The sequence below is a fragment of the Arachis ipaensis genome, chromosome B5 (genome assembly GCF_059453495.1).
Source record: "Arachis ipaensis isolate K30076 ecotype BB chromosome B5, ASM5945349v1, whole genome shotgun sequence".
NCBI classification, from domain to species: domain Eukaryota; kingdom Viridiplantae; phylum Streptophyta; class Magnoliopsida; order Fabales; family Fabaceae; genus Arachis; species Arachis ipaensis.
Window position 1 is genome coordinate 118,599,511 of NC_142440.1, and position 15,390 is coordinate 118,614,900.

The following is a 15,390-nucleotide window of genomic DNA, read 5'->3' on the forward strand; positions in this document are numbered from 1 at the left end:
ATGTACAACCTTGCTAACTCCCACGATCACCCAAATCGCATCAAATCCCGACCTAGTCCTCGGTAAATCGGTCACAAAATCCAACGCGATTCCTTCCCACTTCCACTGAGGAATCTCAAGTGGCTGTAGCATTCCTGACGGTTTTTGATACTCTATCTTCACCTTCTAACACATCAGACACTTTGAGACATATTCCCCCACATCATTCTTCATACCAGGCCACCAGAACATAGCCTTCAGATCATGGTACATCTTAGTACTCCCAGGGTGAATCGAAAACCCGCTCTTGTGCACTTCTCTTAATATATCTTGCCGTAAAGTCCCAACATCTGGCACAATGATCCTACCCTTGAATCTCCACAATCCATCTTGATCCCATGACACTCTCCACTGCTTCCTGATGAGTTGAAAATTGATGTCGATTTGGATTTTCTCTCTCAAAAATAGGATCACTTCGTTGTAAGTATAGCCAAATCAACAACTAACTATCAACATCAAATTTAGATCAAAAGATAGTCACAATTCAAAACACAATTACCGAGAGTATTTAGCTCCCGAGTCGTCTTCCCTAGGATTTGCAATGAAATGTCATATCATTAGCTATGAGGGAATTGGGGGTTGTGAATGCAAGAGAGAGCAAGTAATGTAAATGGCAAGAAAGTAACTTAGCATGCAAGGAATTAAATGGAAGCAAGTAAAAGCAATGAAAATAGAAATTAAATTCTAAAAAGGACTCTTGGCAAGAAGTGGGTAATCTAGGTTTCTTATCCTAGTTGTGGACCACAAATAAGACAATTGTGTGGAAATAATCCCAATTAGTCAATCCCACTTGAGAATTAGTCAAAAGGGCGTAATTGATTCCAATCCCTAAGTCCTAAGTCAACACTAGTGGGTCACTTAGAGTCAAAGGAAACCAAACCAATTAACAATCCTCACACGATGCAGAATAGACATCCACAACTCAATTCCACCTAAACATCCAATTTCTCAACCAAGAGTGTGAAAACTAATCATGCAAGGAATTATACATCAAAGCAATAAAAGTCAAAAGCAATAAAATGCAAGGGAAGGAAACTTCAAAAGCAAGAAAACATCTTGGCAAGTAATTGAGAGCTAAGGTTACCAATCCTAGCCATTAACCACAAACACATGATGATTATGAAGAGTTAATCCTACTTAGTCAACCTTACATCGAAGATAAGTCAAATAGGCATAGTTAATTTCAATCCCAAAGTCCTATGTCAACACTAATGGGTCACACAGAGTCAAGGGAGACCAAATCAACTAACTACTCTAATATATCAAACAAGAATGGACATCAATGACTCAAGGGTTACCAAAGTCATCAATTCCAAGCCAAGAGTGAAGAAAAACTATGTAGAAACTAAGCCAAGTATTTTATCAAACACTTGGTGTGCATGAAAATAAAATAATATTAAATTGCATTAAAAATAAAATCTAAAATACCAAAAGCAAGAAAATGACAAACCCAACTAAAGAGAGCAATAAATGACATGGAAACATAAATTTGCATTAATTAGAATTAAAATAACAAAAGTGTTCATAACATGAAAATTGACGTAAAAGAGAAAATAACATAAAAGATGAAGAAGATAAAGACAAGAAAGCATAGAAACATAAATGAAACTACCCTAAAACAAGAATTAAATGCTGAAATTAAATGAAATTAAACTAAACCTAACCTAATTCTAGAGAGAGGGGGAGCTTCTCTCTCTAGAAACTAAGAAAAAAGCATGTAAAAGCTAAACCTAATTGCCCACCCTTGTTTCCACTTGAATTGGGGTTGAAATAGCTTCAGAAATGGATTGGACTGGGTTTTGGAAGCCCAGAATTTGCCCCGAACAATTTGCATTAATGAGCTCATGTGATTCGGGTCACGTGTACGCATGGGTCACGTGTACGCGTCGCCGAGCAACATTCACTTCCACGCGTATGCGTAAGTCACGCGTACGCGTCGCTCACAAATCTTCCTTGTGCGTGCGCACGCATACTTGTGCGTACGCACGGGTGCTGGAACTTCCAAACTCCATTTCTTCATGGTTTTTTCCCTTTTACATGCTCTTTTTCTCACTTCTTCAACCGATGCTTGCCTTGGGAACCTGAAATCACTTAGCAAACACATCAAGGCATCAAATGGGATTAAAGTGTATAAAATTTAGCAATTAAAAGGCCTAAAAAGCATGTTTTCACTTTCAAGCACAATTTAGAAAGAAATCATGAAACTATGCTATTTCCTTGAATAAGTGCAAGAAAAGTTGATGAAATCCACCCAAATAAAGCAAATAAATATCATAAAATGTGGATTCATCACATCCCCATACTTAAACAATAGCATGTTGATGAGCGGATATTTTATACGCTTTTTGGGGTTAATTTCATGTAGTCTTTAGGATATTTTAGTTAAGTTTTTAGTATATTTTCATTAGTTTCTAGGAAAAATTCATATTTCTGGACTTTACTATGAGTTTGTGTGCTTTTCTGTAATTTCAGGTATTTTCTGGCTGAAATTGAGGGAGCTGAGCAAAACTCTGATTCGGGCTGAAAAAGGATTGCTGATGCTGTTGGATTCTGACCTCTCTGCACTCGGAATGGATTTTCTGGAGCTACAGGAGTTCAATTGGTGCGCTTCCAATTGCGTTGGAAAGTAGACATCCAGGGCTTTCCAGCAATATATAATAGTTCATACTTTGCTCAAGGATAGATGACGTAAACTGGCGTTCAACGCCAGTTCCATGTTGTAGTCTAGCGTCCAGCGCCAGAAACAGGTTACAAGTTGGAGTTCAATGCCAAAAACAAGTTACAACCTGGCGTTGAACGCCCAAAACAGCCCAAGCACGTGAGAAGCTTTAGTCTCAGCCCCAGCACACACCAAGTGGGTCCCAGAAGTGGATTTCTGCACTATCTATCATAGTTTACTCATTTTCTGTAAACCTAGGTTACTAGTTTAGTATTTAAACAACTTTTAGAGATTTATTTTGTATCTCATGACATTTTAGATTTGAAATTTGTACCTTTTGGCAGCATGAGTCTCTAAACCCCATTGTTGGGGGTGAGGAGCTCTGTAGCGTCTCGATGAATTAATGCAAGTACTTCTATTTTCCATTCAAACATGCGTGTTCCTATCTAAGATATTCATTCGCGCTTAATTATGGAGAAGGTGATGATCCATTACACTCATCACCTTCCTCAACCCATGAACGTGTGCATGACAACCACCTCCGTTCTATATTAGATTGAATGAGTATCTCTTAGATTCCATAATCAGAATCTTCGTGGTATAAGCTAGAATTGATGGCGTCATTCAGGAGAATCCGGAAAGTCTAAATCTTGTATGTGGTATTCCGAGTAGGATTTTGGGATTAGATGACTGTGACAGGCTTCAAACTCGCGAGTGGTGGGTGTAGTGACAGACGCAAAAGGATAGTAAATCCTATTCCAGTATGATCGAGAACCTCTAGATGATTAGCCGTGCTGTGACAGAGCATTTGGACCATTTTCACTGAGGAGATGGGAAGTAGCCATTGACAACGGTGACACCTTACATAGAGCTTGCCATGGAAGGAACTTTGCACTTTTGCATGCATGAGGGAAGAGGAATACAAGAGAAAAGCTGAAATTCAGAAGACAAAGCATCTCCAAAACCCCAATATATTCTCCATTACTGCATAATAAGTATTTATTTCATACTCTCTTATTTTTCGTAATTCAATTTGATAAGTGAATTATTTTTCTGACTAAGAGTTACAAGATAACCATAGATTGCCTCAAGCCAACAATCTCCGTGGGATTCGACCCTTACTCACGTAAGGTATTACTTGGACGACCCAGTGCACTTGCTGGTTAGTTGTGTGGAATTACATAGTGTGAAGTAATTTTCGTGCACCACATGTCCTCATGCTAAATGCAAGAAGGAAACAAGGGGTATTATTTGATGACATAGTAAAATCCAAACAGCTCCATATCATTCCACATGAAATCTACTTATGAAAGAGATTAAGATTAGAAAGTTTTATAATCTATCATTCACTATGAGTGCATCGAGATATTTAAAAAAAATTGGCAAGATCTTAACTTTCATTTGGATTTTGATTTATGGCCCTGTTAGCAATAAAGGAAGTAAGGGATGTAATTGTTACGTTGGTAACATAAAGAGTATAAATTTCAAAACACTAATCTAAGTAAATTTTGCAAGAAGTTTTGCTCTTTTTACTAAGGTAAAGAACTTGTCAAATACATGTACTTTCAGGTATTGGGGATAGAGCGTCCATCAATTTTCCTTACATGTCCCGGCAAACTTTTTTCATTGGAAGACAATTATATAGTATCTTTTTCATAGGAAGACAATTATGTAGTACCATAACAAGTGCTATAATTTGCTCCATATACATATTGTTTGGTAGAAATATGTTTCAAAAACTTCCATCGTATCGTTGTTAAGGTTTTATATGCAATTCAATTTCTTTCTTGGAACAAACACTTATAAAAGATAAAAAGGAACATATCAACACCCGTCGACATGGATAGGCCATTATTTTTATACTCTGAAAAGTTATGGCTTTAAAAAAAATATTTCCTATAATGGCCCATGCAGGTCTCGAACCTGCGACCTTCGCATTATTAGCACAACGCTCTAACCAACTAAGCTAATAGGCCAACATATTTTCTTTGCTTTGTTTATCGACATTTATAAAAGTTTTAATTTCCCTGTTAATCCGTGTTAATAAAAGTTTTCATACTCTATTTCTATAAATCATCAGGGTGTATCACAGCACATTAGTGATATCATTATATATCGGTTGGTGGTATTCTAGTATTAGGTGTATTTTGCCCTACTTGATTTGCAAAAAATATCTAGAATCAATATATAAATAATTAACAAATTTGTTTAAAATAGAGCGATATATTCAATGTCTTTGCTTGTGAGAAAATAAAAGTACGTGGATTAGGAAAATTAGAAAAAAATTTATTTGAACATATAAGGAATTTTGTTTAGTTGGTGTCCACTAAAGAATATGATATAAATTTTGCACCTCGTATTGTATTTGAGAGCTTTGCATATTATGTTCAAAAGTGATAGAGCTTTGTATTATGGTGAACAATGCTTAAGATACCATAGAACTTCCCATTTGCTTTTGCGGACTTGACCCATGGAATATCAAGTTACAATGCATAGAAGAAAACGTTTCATGTTGTTCGAACTTTATACCCATGGTTTTGATGCCTAATGTGCTAGCAAAACAACAAATATAGCATAGTTATGGTTCACAAATATGACGTTGTTAAGAAGAAAATGAAATTCGACAAGAATTTTGTTATTACAGTTGAAAAAGATTGTGGCAACTAACTTAACTATAATGATAGCTTTTTAGTATGAAGCAGATATCTAAAATTTGAAGTTGTAAGTGTAATGTGTACTAAATCTTATACTAAAAAGAATATTGTTCATACCCTGGGTCGAGCTAGGCGAGCCGGGTTGGATGAAGACAAAAATGACCGACCTCTTACAAAGGTTGGTCGACACCGACCTCTTCCTAAAGAGCTCGGCCAAATTGCTATAAGGGCCCAAGTATGCCCAAAGCAGAAGATCACAGCCCACCTAAAGGCGACTGGCCAAAGATAAGGGGACTCACCCACAAAAGCTAGGATAAGATAACTAACTTATCTCAAGGGAGGTCTGCCACACTACTATAAATACACTGGAGCACCCAGGTTTAACTCAAACTCTGATTCTAAACAAAAAACCTTCTCAAAGCCCATGCTAACTTAAGCATCGGAGTCTCTTGCAGGTACCACCACCCTCCGGTCATCAAGGATCAGTAACATCTCAAGGCTCAGCAAGTCGGACACGACAGCTCCGGCAACAACAGCAGATCTCCTCCGAGATCGACCTTCAGTTTCAGGTAACCATCGGAACTTTGGCACCGTTGCCGGGGAAGCTGGAAGTCATCCCATCATCATGGAGGACAACCTTGACAATGATCACAACTCTGGATTGGAGGACAGAACGCCGCATAAGAACACGGATACCATACCAAAGGATACACCTCAAAATAAAGGAGATAAACAACCCCAAAACACTGAAATCTTGGAAGCTATCCGTGAGCAACAACATTGACTTAAACAACTTGAACAAGAAGCCGACCGGCAGCGGGAGGCCAAGCGAGACCTTCGGAGAGAAACAAGATGGCGTTGAGAGCTGGAGGAGAAGCTCCTAAAGCTCGAAGCTGATCTCAAAACTAAGACCGCTCGATCCAGCCACGAAGATAGTCCCCATGGTGCACGAAATTGTGATCTCAGGAAACGGCGCCAGAAACTCTGTACGCACGTCTTAATAAATCGTTTTTCATTCACAACTCCGATACAACTAACTAGCAAGTGCACTGGGTCGTCCAAGTAATAAACCTTACGTGAGTAAGGGTCGATCCCACGGAGATTGTTGGTATGAAGCAAGCTATGGTCACCTTGTAAATCTCAGTCAGGCGGATATAAAATAGTTATGGAGTTTTCGAACATAAATAATAAATAGATAGAAAATAGGGATAGAAACACTTATGTAATTCATTGGTGAGAATTTTAGATAAGCGTATAGAGATGCTTTCGTTCCTCTGAACCTCTGCTTTCCTGCTGTCTTCATCCAATCAGTCTTACTCCTTTCCATGGCTGGCTTTATGTAAGGGCATCACCGTTGTCAATGGCTACTTTTAATCCTCTCTGGAAAATGGTCCGATGCGCTGTCACTGCATGGCTAATCGTCTGGAGGCATCACCCTTGTCAATGGCTGCATCCCATCCTCTTGTGAAAATGGTCCAAATGCTCTGTCACAGCATGGCTAATCATCTGAGGTTCTCGATCATACTAGAATAGGATTCACCCTCCTTTTGCGTCTGTCACTACGCCCAGCACTCGCGAGTTTAAAGTTCGTCACAGTCATTCAATCCCAGAGTCCTACTCGGAATACCACAGACAAGGTTTAGACTTTCCGGGCTCTCATGAATGCCGCCATCAATCTAGCTTATACCACGAAGATTCTGATTAAGAGATCCAAGAGATACTCATTCAATCTAAGGTAGAACGGAAGTGGTTGTCAGGCACGCGTTCATAGGGAATGATGATGATTGTCACGTTCATCACATTCAGGTTGAAGTGCGAATGAATATCTTAGAAGCGGAATAAGTTAAATTGAATAGAAAAACAGTAGTACTTTGCATTAATCTTTGAGGAACAACAGAGCTCCACACCTTAATCTATGGAGTGCAGAAACTCTACCGTTTGAAAATACAAAAGTGAAAGGTCCAGGCATGGCCGAATGGCCAGCCCCCAAAACGAGATCACAGGATCAAAAATACAATCCAGGATGTCTAATACAATAGTAAACAGTCCTATTTATACTAAATAAGTTTCTGGGGTTTACAGAAGTAAGTAATTGATGCATAAATCTACTTCCGGGGCCCACTTGGTGTGTGCTTGTGCTGAGCTTGAATGTTACACGTGCAGAGGCTCTTTCTGGAGTTGAACGCCAGGTTGTAACGTATTTCTGGCGTTCAACTCTGGTTTGTGACTTGTTTCTGGCGTTTAACTCCAGACAGCAGCGTAGAACTGGCGTTCAATGCCCTTTTACATCATCTAAACTTGGCCAAAGTATGAACTATTATTCATTGCTAGAAAGCCCTGGATTTTTACTTTCCAACGCAATTGGAAGCGCGCCATTTTGAGTTCTGTAGCTCCAGAAAATCCACTTTGAGTGCAGGGAGGTCAGAATCCAACAGCATCAGCAGTCCTTCTTCAACCTCTGAATCTGATTTTTGCTCAAGTCCCTCAATTTCAGCCAGAAAATACCTGAAATCACAAAAAAACACACAAACTCATAGTAAAGTCCAGAAATGTGAATTTAACATAAAAACTAATGAAAACATCCCTAAAACTAACTAGATTCTACTAAAAAACACACTAAAAACAATGCCAAAATGCGTATAAATTATCTGCTCATCACAACACCAAACTTAAATTGTTGCTTGTCCTCAGGCAACTGAAAATCAAATAGGATAAAAAGAAGAGAATATACTATAAATTCCAAACTATCAATGAAACATAGCTCCAATTAAATGAGCGGGACTTGTAGCTTTTTGCCTCTTGAATAGTTTTGGCATCTCACTTTATCCATTGAAGTTCAGAATGATTGGCATCTATAGGAACTCAGAGTTCAGATAGTGTTATTGATTCTCCTAGTTCAATATGATGATTCTTGAACACAGCTATTTTATGAGTCTTGGCCGTGGCCCTAAGCACTTTGTTTTCCAGTATTACCACCGGATACATAAATGCCACAGACACATAATTGCGTGAACCTTTTCAGATGGTGACTCAGCTTTGCTAAAGTCCCCAATTAGAGGTGTCCAGGGTTCTTAAGCACACTCTATTTTTGCTTTGGACCTTGACTTTAACCGCTCAGTCTCAAGTTTTCACTTGACACCTACACGCCACAAGCACATGGTTAGGGACAGCTTGGTTTAGCCGCTTAGGCCAGGATTTTATTCCTTTAGGCCCTCCTATCCACTGATGCTCAAAGCCTTGGGATCCTTTTTATTATCCTTGCCTTTTGGTTTTAAGGGCTATTGGCTTTTTGCTCTTGCCTTTTGGTTTTAAGAGCTTTGACTTTTTCTGCTTGCTTTTTCTCTTTTTTTTTTCTATTTTTTTTCGCTATTTTTTTTTCTGCAAGCTTTGTTCTTTGCTACTTTTTCTTGCTTCAAGAATCATTTTTATGATTTTTTAGATTATCAAATAACATGTCTCCTTGTCATCATTCTTTCAAGAGCCAACATATTTAACATTCTTAAACAACAACTTCAAAAGACATATGCACTGTTCAAGCATTCATTCAGAAAACAAAAAGTATTGTCACCACATCAATATAATTAAACTAAGTTCAAGGATAAATTCGAAACTCATGTACTTCTTGTTCTTTTGAATTAAAACATTTTTCATTTAAGAGAGGTGATGGATTCATAGGACATTCATAACTTTAAGACATAGTTACTAAATACTAATGATCATGTAATGAGGAACCAATGATGTCCTTGAGCTCTTCTATGTCTCTTCCTTGTCTTTGTTGCTCCTCCCTCATTGCTTTTTGATCTTCTCTTATTTCATGAAGGATGATGGAGTGCTCTTGATGTTCCACCCTTAGTTGTCCCATGTTGGAACTTAATTCTCCTAGGGAGGTGTTGATTTGCTCCCAATAGTTTTGTGGAGGAAAATGCATTTGAGGCATCTCCGGGATCTCATGGTGATGAGCTTCATGCGTCTCTTGAGATCCATGAATGAACTCTCTTGCTTGCTCCATCCTTTTCTTAGTGATGGGCTTCTCTTCCTCAATGGGAATATCTCCTTCTATGAAAGCTCCAGCTGAGTAACATAGATGGCAAATAAGATGAGGAAAAGCTAGCCTTGCCCCAGGAGAGGGCTTTTCGGCTATTTTGTAGAGTTCAAGGGAGATGACTTCATGAACTTCTACTTCTTCTCCAATCATGATGCTATGGATCATGATGGCCCGATCCACAGTAACTTCAGATTGGTTGCTAGTGGGGATGATGGAGCGTTGGATGAACTCCAACCATCCTCTAGCCACAGGCTTGAGGTCCAGTCTTCTTAATTGAACCGGCTTGCCTTTGGAGTCAATCTTCCATTGAGCTCCTTCCACACATATGTCCATGAGGACTTGGTCCAACCTTTGATTAAAGTTGACCCTTCTAGTGTAGGGGCGTGCATCTTCTTGCATCATAGGCAAGTTAAACGCCAACCTCACATTTTCCGGACTAAAATCTAAGTATTTCCCCCGAACCATTGTAATATAATTCTTTGGGTTTGGGTTCTTACTTTGATCATGGTTCCTAGTGATCCATGCATTGGCATAGAACTCTTGAACCATTAGGATGCCGACTTGTTGGATGGGGTTTGTTAGAACTTCCCAACCTCTTCTTTGGATTTCATGTCAGATCTCCGGATACTCATTCTTTTTGAGCTTGAAAGGGACCTCGGGGATCACCTTTTTCTTGGCCACAACATCATAGAAGTGGTCTTGATGAGCTTTGGAGATGAATCTTTCCATCTCCCATGACTTGGAGGTGGAAGCTTTTGTCTTCCCTTTCCCTTTTCTAGAGGATTTTCCGATCTTATGTGCCATCAATGGTAATGGAAAAACAAAAAGCTTATGCTTTTACCACACCAAACTTAAAATATTGCTCCCCTCGAGCAAGAGAAGAAAGAAGAGATGAAGAAGAAGAAGAAATGGAGGAGAGGGAGAGAGAGATGTGTTTCGGCTAAGAAGGGAAAGAGAGGGTTGTGTTGTGTGAAAATGAGGGGGAATGGAGGGCTATATATAGGGAAGGGAGGTGGGTAAGGTTCGGCCATATAGGGTGGGTTTGGGTGGAAAATTGATTTTGAATTTTGAAGGTAGGTGGAGTTTATGAGGTAGGTTGATGGGGAAGAGTGGATGGATGTGAGTGGTGAAGTGGTGATAGGAAAGAGAGATTGAGGTGATTGGTGAAGAGTTTTGGGGAAGAGTGTTTATGGGATTGTGTGAAAGAGGGATGAGAAGAAGTGAGTGGAGGTAGGTGGGGATCCTGTGGGGTCTACAGATCCTGAGGTGATCCTGTGGGGTCCACAGATCCTGAGGTGTTCAAGGATTTACAACCTTGCACCAAATTAGGCATGCAAAATGCCCTTGCACACAACTCTGGGCATTCAGCGCCAGATTGGTGCTTGTTCTGGGCGTTGAACGCCCATTTGTTGCCCATTTCTGGCGTTGAACGCCAGAACCATGCTTGTTCTGGGCGTTCAGCGCCAACTCTTCTCCAGGGTAAAATTCTGGTGTTCAATCGCCCAGATGCTGCCCATTTTGGGCGTTCAGCGCCAGAACCATGCTCTGTTCTGGCGTTGAACGCCAGCCAGATGCTTCTTACTGGCGTTTAAACGCCAGTAAGGTCTTCCTCCAGGGTGTGATTTTTCTTCTGCTGTTTTTGATTCCGTTTTCAATTTTTATATTTATTTTGTGACTCCACATGATCATGAACCTAATAAAACATGAAAGAACAAGAAAAATAAAATTAGATAAATAAAAATTGGGTTGCCTCCCAATAAGCGCTTCTTTAATGTCAATAGCTTGACAGTGGGCTCTCGTGGAGCCTCACAGATGTTCAGAGCATTGTTGAGACTTCCCAACACCAAACTTAGAGTTTGGTTGTGGCCTCCCAACACCAAACTTAGAGTTTGACTGTGGGGGCTCTCGTTGACTCTGTTTTGAGAGAAGCTTACTGTGCTTCCTCTCCATGTTTACAGAAGGATGTCCTTGAGTTTTAAACTCAACGGAGTCCTCATTCAATTGAAGGACTAGTTCACCTCTGTCAACATCAATTACAGCTCTTGCTGTGGCTAGGAAGGGTCTTCCAAGGATGATGAATTCATCCTCATCCTTCCCAGTATCTAGGACTATGAAATCAGCAGGGATGTAAAGGCCTTCAACCTTTACTAACACGTCCTCTACTTGTCCATAAGCCTGTTTTCTTGAATTGTCTGCCATCTCTAATGAGATTTTAGCAGCTTGTACCCCATAGATTCCCAGTTTCTCTATTACAGAGAGGGGCATGAGGTTTATCCCTGAACCAAGGTCACACAGAGCCTTTTCAAAGATCATGTTGCCTATGGTACAAGGTATTACGAACTTTCCAGGATCCTGTTTCTTCTGAGGCAATCTTAGTTGATCTAGATCACTTAGTTCATTGGTGAACAAGGGAGGTTCATCTTCCCAAGTCTCAATACCAAATAATTTGGCATTCAGCTTCATGATTGCACCAAGAAACTTGGCAGCTTACTCTTCAGTAACATCCTCGTTCTCTTCAGAAGAGGAATACTCATCAGAGCTCATGAATGGCATAAGGAGGTTCAATGGAATCTATATGATCTCTAGATGAGTCTCAGATTCCTTTGGTTCCTCAGAGGAAAACTCCTTATTGATTACTGGACGTCCCAGGAGGTCTTCCTCCTTGGGATTCACGTCCTCTCCCTCCCTTACAGGTTCAGCCATGGTAATTAATTCAATGGCCTTGCACTCTCCTTTTGGATTCTCTTCTGTATTGCTTGGGAGAGTACTAGGAGGGATTTCAGTGATCCTTTTACTCAGCTGGCCCACTCGTGCCTCCAAATTTCTAATGGATGATCTTGTTTCATTCATGAAACTCACAGTGGCCTTAGATAGATCAGAGACTAAGTTTGCTAAATTAGAGGTATTTTGTTCAGAGTTCTCTGTCTGTTGCTGAGTGGATGATGGAAAAGGTTTACTATTGTTAAACCTATTTCTTCCACCATTATTAAAGCCTTGTTGAGGCTTTTGTTGATCCTTCCATGAGAGATTTGGGTGATTTCTCCATGATGGATTATATGTGTTTCCATATGGTTCACCCATATAATTTACCTCTGCTATTGCAGGGTTTTCAGGATCATAAGCTTCTTCTTCAGAAGATGCCTCTTGAGTACTATTGGATGCAGCTTGCATTCCATTCAGACTCTGAGAAATCATATTGACTTGCTGAGTCAATATTTTATTCTGAGCCAGTATGGCATTTAGAGTATCAATTTCAAGAACTCCTTTCTTCATAGGCGTCCCATTACTCACAGGATTCCTTTCAGAAGTGTACATGAACTGGTTATTAGCAACTATGTCAATGAGTTCTTGAGCTTCTGCAGGCATTTTCTTTAGGTGAATGGATCCACCTGCAAAAGTATCCAATGACATCTTAGCTAATTCAGACAGACCATCATAGAATATATCCAGGATGGTCCATTCTGAAAGCATGTCAGAAGGACACTTTTTGGTCAGTCCTTTGTATCTCTCCCAAGCTTCATAGAGGGATTCACCTTCTTTCTGTCTGAAGGTCTGAACATCCACTCTAAGCTTACTCAGCTTTTGAGGAGGAAATAACTTGGCTAAGAAAGCCTTGACCAGCTTATCCCAAGAGTTCAGGCTATCCTTAGGTTGAGAGTCCAACCATACTCTAGCTCTGTCTCTTACAGCAAAAGGGAAAAGCATGAGCCTGTAGACTTCAGGATCTACTCCATTAGTCTTAACAGTATCACATATCTGCAAGAATTCAGTTAAGAACTGAAAAGGATCTTCAGATGGAAGTCCATGAAACTTGCAGTTCTGTTGCATCAGAGAAACTAATTGAGGTTTCAGCTCAAAATTGTTTGCTCCAATGGCAGGAATGGAGATGCTTCTTCCATGTAAATTGGAATTAGGTGCAGTAAAGTCACCAAGCATCCTCCTTGCATTATTATTATTTTCGGCTGCCATCTCCTCTTCTTGTTCGAAAATTTCTGAAAGGTTGTCTCTGGACTATTATATTTTAGCTTCTCTTAATTTCCTTTTCAGAGTCCTTTCAGGTTCTGGATCTGCTTCAACAAGAATATTCTTGTCTTTGCTCCTGCTCATTTGAAAAAGAGGGACAGAAAAATAATAATAATAATAATAGGGATTCTCTTTACCACAGTATAGAGGTCCCTGTGTGAATAAAAGAAAAGAAGAGAAAATCTGAACTCAGAGAGAGAGGGGGTTCGGATTTTTTGGTGAGTGAGGAAGAGATGTTAGTAAATAAATAAACAAATAAAAGAAGATGAGAGGGGGAAGTGATTTTTCGAAAATAATTTTTGAAAAAGAGTTAGTGATTTTCGAAAATAGTTTTTGAAAAAGGTTAGTCATTTTTTTTATCAAAAATTAAAATCAAAAATTAAAATAATTAATTAAAAAGAAATTTTGAAAAAGGGGGAAGATATTTTCGAAAATTAGAGAGAGAGAGTTAGTTAGGGAGTTTTGAAAAAGATAAGAAACAAACAAAAAGTTAGTTAGTTAGTTGAAACAAATTTGAAAATCAATTTTGAAAAGATAGGAAGATAGGAGGTTAGAAAAGATATTTTAAAATCAAATTTTTGAAAAAGATATGATTTTGAAAAAAAAGATAAGATCAAAAGATATTTTTGAAAAGATATGATTGAAATTAGTTTTGAAAAAGATTTGATTTTTAAAATCACAATTAATGACTTGATTTACAAGAAATCACAAGATAGGATTCTAGAACTTAAAGTTTGAATCTTTATTAACAAGTAAGTAACAAACTTGAAATTTTTGAATCAAAACATTAATTGATGATGTTATTTTCGAAAATTAGGAGATAAAGATAAGAAAAAGATTTTTGAAAAATATTTTTTAAAATTTTCGAAAATAACTAAGAAAAATGAAAAAGATTTGATTTTTGAAAAAGATTTTGAAAAAGATAAGATTTTTAAATTGAAAATTTGATTTGACTCATAAGAAACAACTAGATTTTAAAAATTTTTGAAAAAGTCAACTCAAATTTTCGAATTTTATGAGAGAAAAGAGGGAAAGATATTTTTTTGATTTTTGAATTTTTAATGATGAGAGAGAAGAACATGAAAATGATGCAATGCATGAAAATTTTGGATCAAAGCAATGAATGCATGCAAGAACACTGTGAATGTCAAGATGAACACCAAGAACACTTTGAATGTCATGATGAACATCAAGACTTATTTTTGAAAAATTTTTAATGCAAAGAAAACATGCAAGACACCTAACTTAGAAATCTTTCATGTTTAGACACTATGAATGCAAAAATGCACATGAAAAACAAGAAAAGATGCAAAACAAGAAAACATCAAGATCAAACAAGAAGACTTACCAAGAACAACTTGAAGATCATGAAGAACACCATGAATGCATGAATTTTTCGAAAAATGCAAGATGAACATGCAATTGACACCAAACTTTAAATCTGATCAAGACTCAAACAAGAAATACAAAATATTTTTTTATTCATATGATTTTATGATTTTTTTGTATTTTCTTTTAATTTTTTTCGAAAATAATTTTGAAAAAGAAAAATAAGGATTCCAAAATTTTTAATATGAATTCTAGGAATCTTATGCTCTTTAGTCTAAAGCTCCAATCAAAGGGTCAGGCATGGCTTAATAGCCAGCCAAGCTTTAGTATGTAATTACATGCACTGAAGTGATTAGTTGAATCCTCAGTCCAAAGGAATTTGGACATGGCTTCACAGCCAACCAGGGTTCAACAAAGCATCATGAAACACTAGAATTCATTCTTAAAAATTCTGAAGAAAAATATATTTTTTTGAAAACATTTTTTTTCGAAAATAGATGAGAAATTTTTGAAAGGTTTTTTGAAAAATTTTTGAAAAGAAAACGAAAAGAAAGTTACCCAATCTGAGCAACAAGATGAACCGTCAGTTGTCCAAACTCGAACAATCCCAGGCAACGGCCCCAAAAACTTGGTGCACGAAA

General features: G+C 38.2%; 2 non-coding genes across 2 annotated transcripts; one reads left to right on the forward strand and one right to left on the reverse strand.

Moving 5' to 3' along the window:
* Positions 1 to 4,600: 4,600 nt before the first annotated feature.
* Positions 4,601 to 4,674, reverse strand: TRNAI-AAU (transfer RNA isoleucine (anticodon AAU)). Its single transcript has one exon. It is a non-coding gene; the product is annotated as a tRNA-Ile (tRNA).
* An 8,188-nt stretch (positions 4,675 to 12,862) lies between these two features.
* Positions 12,863 to 12,970, forward strand: LOC148565542 (small nucleolar RNA R71). The gene has a single exon (XR_015885455.1). It is a non-coding gene; the product is annotated as a small nucleolar RNA R71 (small nucleolar RNA).
* Positions 12,971 to 15,390: the final 2,420 nt, after the last annotated feature.